The sequence below is a fragment of the Phalaenopsis equestris genome, unplaced genomic scaffold (genome assembly GCF_001263595.1).
Source record: "Phalaenopsis equestris unplaced genomic scaffold, ASM126359v1 Scaffold000413, whole genome shotgun sequence".
Classification (NCBI taxonomy): domain Eukaryota; kingdom Viridiplantae; phylum Streptophyta; class Magnoliopsida; order Asparagales; family Orchidaceae; genus Phalaenopsis; species Phalaenopsis equestris.
Window position 1 is genome coordinate 673,472 of NW_018164854.1, and position 7,825 is coordinate 681,296.

Here is a 7,825-nt window from a genome sequence, read left to right on the forward strand (position 1 = left end):
GTGAGTCTCAATTCTAGTTTTCTAAGATGGTCAATAGGAACTCCTAGAGCTAGATCCTAAGACCCTAGAAAAGGAAATGACCTAAAAAATGAGGTCAACATTGAGCTTCAACAAAAACCATTGATGCAATAGCTTCCTTGCTTAGGATTCACATGTTTGACTTCAAGTCTTGACGTTTGGATTGGACAGCTTCAAGCTTTAAACTGTTATCAACATTGCCAGGGGTTTCCCTAACTTCCTGCTGCTGTCCTGAGACTTCAATTGCCTGATAAGATTAAATCCTATTTTACAGGCCATAAATCATGACAAGTGATTACACCATAAGAGGGCGTGTTTTGCAAAAATAAGATGTTTAACTTATGCACCATGCAATGATTGCCTAATGTCGTTTTAACCGTTATTTGATGATTAAAATATATCTACAAAATGTGGGCATCAATCTTTCCCGTAGCAGTATATAGAAATAGAGATTAGTGTCAAAATAGTCCCCCACACTTTATAGAGAGTCATTTTATTATCAGAGTTTATAAGAGTGTCAATTTAGTCCCTAAACTGTTTTAATAAGGGCTAAAATAGTCATTCATGTTGTCTATTTTAACCTATACTAAAATATTATTGGGACTAATTTTACACTTAAGTTTTATAGACTCCGGGAATTTAAGTAGTCATGGGACTATTTGAAATTTTGCTCTATAAAAATACAACCGCCTATACTTAATAACCTGTAAATTTTGCTCAATTTAAAACTTACATTGGACCAAAAGTGATCCCAAAAAATATAAACAAGAGTCAAACCAAAATGTCAGTTATTGACATCCAATAAATCTATGCATAGTAATTTTTTTTGTTTTTGATTCATTTTAAAAGCTAGGAGTTGTCGGCTTGTCTATTTATATATATATATATATATATATCGCATATGATTTCTCCTTTCCAAATAAATTTCTCTCCTGGATCATCAAAAATGATACTGAGAAGGAAATAATCGGAAAAATGAGAACATACGATGAAAATAAACAAACAGATTAAAAATAAACATGAAGAGTTTATGTAAGATAATCCTCGTGTGATAGGTTGAAAGTATAAGTCCAACAGAATTGGATCGAAATACCTCAAAACACAATATCTACGAAGAGGATCCCTACATAAGAACCCATCACCAGAGAGCCAAAAAGAACAATTTTGTTCTAGGGTCAAGAACAACTTTCAAACGAACGTATCTCTTTGATTAATTATAATTGGGGGATACTCAATAATACTTTTGATAATAGATGTCCTTACATTATCATGATAAAACTAGTGGATAAGTCACTAAAAAGATGTTTATCTCAAATGGGAAACATCCGTCATTTATTAGTGTAGCTGAGAATGCGAGAGAGTCCTCATAAGTCACTGTGAATGAGTGAAAAAGGAGTAGAAGTCTTGTAGGAGTGACGTGGATATGGAACCCGATGATGTTTAGCTAATTAAAAAATCTCACATTTGAAGCTAGCAAGATTTTTATTATTAAACATCGACGAATACAATTGTTTTAAATATTAAAAATTAGGATGACCAAAATGACAATATAACAACATAAAAAAACATTCAATAGATCTTGAAAAATTGCAGCTACTGGAAGACATGTCCACATTCTCCGTGTCTCTCTTAGAAGAAGTAAAGTTTGGTTACCCTATTAGCAATTTCAATCATTCTCCCTGAACGAAGATCCTGTAAGACACAAACATGAGGAGAAAAATGAGCAATACGACCACTGTCATTTGTCAACTTATTGATAGATAAAATGTTACACTTCAAGATGTATCTAGCTTTTAATACAACCGATCATTTACCAGCATTGAAATTACAGGAGTCATCAACATTTTTAACTGTATCTTTCCTGAAGAATGGATAATGTGTTGAGAAAGTTTGAGAACATCCAATCATGTGTTCTGTGACACTTAAATCAATTATCCATGGATTAGAAGAGACAAAAGACTTGAGCGCTGATGCGGTGTTTATGTGTATGCGTTGTAAATATTTTTCAATATTACAATACACACACGATAGCATGAGTAGTAAATATGCAGATCAATCACAATAAAAATCACTTCAGTATAAATAGTTTTATATTTTAAAATCTTTAAGCTGTCAAACCTAATAATTATGCAAGTATACGTATCGCTCAAGTAATAAAGCGCTCTAATGAAGTCCTGAGTATCGATCCCATAGAGAGATGAAAATTTTTATGGTTATAACGTAAAACACAACATTCAAACTATAAAAACTTAAGTAAGAAAAACAAATCTAAAGTAAATGTAATGTATTTTAAATGAAATGTAGCTAAAAGAACTAAGTTAATTAAGCTATTTTCTAAACTTAAAAGTTAAACTTACTAAGACTGAACAAATTTTTGTAACGAAGATTTCAAATTTAAGAAAACATCATTCCCCTTTAAAATGAGTTTATGATTAGTAAAGTAATTAGAATCATTTAAAATTTTATAAGATTGTATTGTGTCAAACAGAACAAATCCTATTATTTACCATCTGTCGAGTGCATAAAGAATATTGACTAATCCAAAGTTTGGTCCATAAATTTGTGGTTACGTTGAGAGGATATTGGCTTCCACTCCAAAGTTTCCACTTCTCACTCCCATGAGGGCTAACAATCTCACTTTATTTTCCATCACTCCCATGAGGGCTAACAATCTCGCTTTATTTTCCAAGCAGCTGAATCAAAGCTGAATCAAATTGTAGATTTTAGTCTGTCACCCTAAAATCTCCAATTCTACGTCCATCAAAATATATTTTTCTATTTATTTTCACTCAACTCCATGAACTACATTCTCACCCATGAAATAAAATGTGACTCTTACCTTGTTGTAGAAAGTATAGCCCTTTAAGATCTTATGTTTGTCAAAAAATTTTAACATTTCAATTGGCCAGATCGGAAAGTAAATGAAGATCAGAGTTCGAATCATCACAATTTATTGACATTTAAAACCTTGCACAACAATATTGATGCATCATAAAATCATATCTCATTGTATGGAGAATGATAAAGAAGATTACTCAGAATTCACGAGAATGATACGACAAAACATAAATTTTACATATAAAAATAAGTTTACAAAACAAAAAAAAGGAAATAACACAACTTATCTCACACTCAAGCAAATTTCTTGAAGTTCCCTTTAAACACTCTATTTTTACAATCACACTAATTCTCTCTTAGGGTTTGTTTGGGCAGTTACAGTTTCTCAGCTTTTCAGCTGCAGCTGCGCTGCCCCAGAAAGCTGTTGCGGGTAGGGGTGTAAACGAGCCAAACACGAGCGAGCCCAGGTTAAGCTCGTGTTCGACTCATTTATATTTTAAGCTCAAAAAGTGTGTTCGTGTTCGGCTCGTTTGCTTAGCGAGCCGAACAAACCGTGGACCAAAAATAAAAAAAAGTCCTTGCAAAATGAGAGCAAAATCTCAGGGTAGTGTCATATCTACAATTAGTGGTGACAAGACGAGCTTGAGCGAGCCAGGCTCGGTTCGTGTTCGACTCGTTAAAATACCATTGCTCGTATTCAACTCGTTTATATATCGAGCGCAACAAGATTTGTTTGTATTCGACTCGTTTGATTAACGAGTCGAACACGAGCTGTTTGCGAATGAGCCGTTTTGATCGCCACGTGTGTTACATCAAGCCCTAATTGCAGAGAAGCTGACTGTTTGTTTGTTTCAGCTGTGTGAAAATTACTGTTTCTGAAAAATGACCATTAGTAAAACTGTTTAAAACAGAACTATGACGGTCATATATTTGATACTGCATAAGCATAAATTCATTTCAAAACAGAACAAAAGTTCAGATACACAACTCACTTAATAGCGACTACGGAAAATGCTAAAAAAAACGAAAAAACTAATAAAATTACAAGTAAAATAAGAAACTAATAATGTATAGTTTTATATAATTTTTTTCTACTTATAATTATACCTATTATGTTGTCCAAAATTAAAAAAATGTATAGTTTTATGTAACTTGGGTAAGCTTCATGTTTTAAAATACAATATTTTTTTAATATGTATTTCTGGAAGACTCATTTGGATTCAATCGCAAGCTTTGTTGTCCCTGTTCACACGCCTATTTTTTTTATTTTAAAAATTCAGATTTAAATTTTCTAACACAATCACCACACTTTAGCTAAACCAGGTTGTAAAATGCCACTTTCCCATCACAATTTCTTGAAAAAATAGACAATATAATTTCACTAAACCTATAATCGGTATGGTGCGAACTACCACTGCCTCATATAGGCCCTGAATAGCATATTAAAAAAAAAAAACATTTAAAAAGACAACTATAATGTCAATAAAGATTTGATATACTCATAAGCAAACTCAAACCAAAACAGGAAAAAGCATTTGTATACATATCACAAAAATTCTCATGTATTTACATATCTAAGAACTAAACTTTAATATTTACATTCATAACACTCAAATCTTTAACATCACATCAAAAATACCAATTTTATTTGCATTCCAAAAGTCAAATACACGTCTTTTATGCAGAAGTTTATAACACCAGAGCGGCATTCATATTCGTTCGCACCTACGAACACCAGAGTACATTCTCTTCAATTTTAACAATATAATCAAAGAACACCGTCGTTAACAATCGCCATCAATAAATCATTTGATACGAATAACGATGAACATGATCCTTCCAATTGTTCTGCAATATGCAATCCCATCGCTCGAACACGAAATTTTATCTCACATCACACAAACTTACATTCATCGTCTCAAAGATAGGAGACATGTCAATTATAAGTGCCTATAAGAAATTTAAAAAAAAATGTTTTTGTCAGAATATTCTGATCAAATTTTGTTAGAATGAGTATCAAACTAGTATCAAACTATTGAATTTGTTTTTGGACTAGCAAGAACTAATTATTTTTCAAGCCAAAAAGCTCTAATGAAAGGGTACAGAGTAGGGACAAATAAATTGATACACTACATCGGATAAGCATCATTCAGCTTTCAATGCAACTTCATCAAAATTATAACCCAATCCAAGTATTTCATGGAACCTTGCTTTAGCTTCCTCAAACTTACGCTCTTCACAAAGCCCTCGGGGAAGAAGATGATAGGTCCTTACATGCGGCAAATAACTACATTCAATCATAGAGCCAATCCATAAAGAAGCCTCATCATAAATTTTACAAAATAGGGAAAACTAGGAACAAGTGGTTTTAGGGGCTCAAGTTTTTTCTAGCTAAAATTTGTATATTCAAGCATTTATGCATTAACCCCATCATTTGAAATTTAAGTATAAAACATTTTAATATATCAAGATTAAGTAAAATCCGCACTTGCACTATTAGGAAATCAAATATCGTGCATACAAACACATGAAGATGAAGAAAATCTGCACATATGTGATTAACAACTATATAAATGTTTAAGAAAGATTTCTCCCCTTTAGACGTCCAAACACTATGAAATGGTTAAGCTCCACATAGAAATATCCAAGATACGCCACCGCATGACAAAAAACCAAGATCAATGAACTTTCATATTTGCATACATAGTACTCAAATCCTTATTATTACAAAAAAAATGTCACATTTACTAACTTTTTAAAAATTGAAATACAACAATTCAAGCAAAATTTAGGGCACAAAGTTGTTAGCGATGTCAGCCCATAAGAATTGTGTAGTATATATATAAATATGCAAAATGCACAAATTCCTTTGTGCTCGCATAAACTGTGCTTGCCCAAATCTGTTTAGCCACAAATTTCTTCAGCAGAAGAGATAAATGAAGAATCATTTACATACATACAGCACAATTCCTTTGTGCTTACATATCTAACACCTAAACTTCCATAACTGCAATGAAAGAAATGAAATAATTTGCACATATTCCAAATACTTTCAAATTTGCATATATTCCAAATGCCCTTTTATCAGCATTTCTCGGTGAGATTAAAGTGAAAACAATTCCCTGCTTATCAGCAGAAGAGTCACTAGAAAACCAAAATTTGTAAATTAACAACCACCATTAACAGATTTCACGGTCTAAGCTGAACTGTTAAGGCGTACAGTAGTTATAACGCTCAATTACTGCCAACATTAAGCATGGTTAAGGTCAAGTACATGAATCACTGAGCATTGTTTAGTTTTGCTTCGCAAATCACAAACAAAAGTTTATTAGGACAACAAACGCTCTAAGAAATAGCTCCTAGTAACTCCAAATCCCCATACAACAGAAGCATATGGTGGCTAAAATTCTTGACCCACAACTAATCATCTTCTTAAAACATGTATGCATCATCTACGAATAGTGGGTATTAAGAAAGTTAAATTGAAAGAATACATATAAGTATCCGATAAATAGAAGGACTAACAAAAGTAATGTTCTTTTATAGTTTATAAACATTCGCTTAAACAATAAAAGGACATATTCTGCTGCAGCCTCTGAAATAAAAAACAGAACATTTGATGTTACCATCTACAGATATTATCATGCATGAATTTAGTACAGGTTCCTTTAGTCCCTTCAAAAAATAGTATATTTATCACACAGTATACTTGGCCCAGGCTCATGATGGATGACATTTTATGCTTTAAATCTCCTGAATTCAGATATTTATCCATATTTTAGACTGAAGAAACATGATAGTATAAAGAGATGGACAAATAAAGAGCATATATATTATGAACCTTTAGAGATAATGCAACTATTTTAGCAAGTGATGCCTCATTCACACAGAATACGACAGAAAGAAAAACAAAAATTATAGTGTTTGAACAAAAATGAAGTGATTACCAAGCAATAAAGAATATAATCAAGCAATAAAGAAGATCTTGCTCTTCTGGCAATTTTCTTGGGTAACAAAGTCAAAATCATGGATGGCAGGCATATCAGCAATCATTTTCAGGCAGTGAAGCCACGAAATGATCATGGCTCTCTGTGGATCCATCAGGCTTCTCAACAAAAACCTCCTTTAGCTTCTCATCAACTTTGAAAATAACATATCGATGTGTCTTCTTTCTTTGAAGCTCTAAGAATATGTCTTTGCCGTGATCAGCCACACCCATCCCAGATAATGAACCAAGACAGGAGCATAATCAGCAAATCGACATAACAAAAAAATCCGTAATATTAATTGTGTGCCAGAATATGACACCACAGCACAAAACAAAGATAATATATGATTGCACAATCGAAATTTGTTTCAGCTTCATATACGAGTGAAGTTTGTATAATTATAAACCCGTAAAGAGACAGTTAAAAGAATTTAATTAATACAATAATAAAATGTAAAATAAAATTGGAAAAAAATAAGAAAACAATGAAGCAGCAATTACAATGGAAACTTCTTCCAACCTTCCAGCATCGTTCTTGGTTGCGGAAGAAGCGCAGGGGGCTTCGTGAGAAGGATCGGGAAAAGCGGGCAAGATGCTAGGGCAGAAGGCAAGAAGTGTTCGCGAGACAATAGGATCACAGGGGCAATAAGTAATAATAGCGGCGTGAACGCGAGGCCGGGGAGTCAATCCCGCAGCCTGCTTTTTGCCGGCTTCAACAATGTGCAGCAGCGAAGTTGGCATCCAAACGGCGCAGCGACACGGTTTGGGGCCGCGCCGCCCGAAAAAAAAGCGGCCCCAAACATACCCTTAGAAATGCAATGAAGAAGAAATATCTCACATTCCCTCTTCTCTTACAATTCTAGAAGAAAATCCTCTTCAAAACCTAACTCTCCTCCAAAGACTTCACACGCCACCCCCCTCCCTAGACCTCTCTATATGGGCGCCAGCCTCTTCTTTAAAGAAATTCAAAATTCCATCATT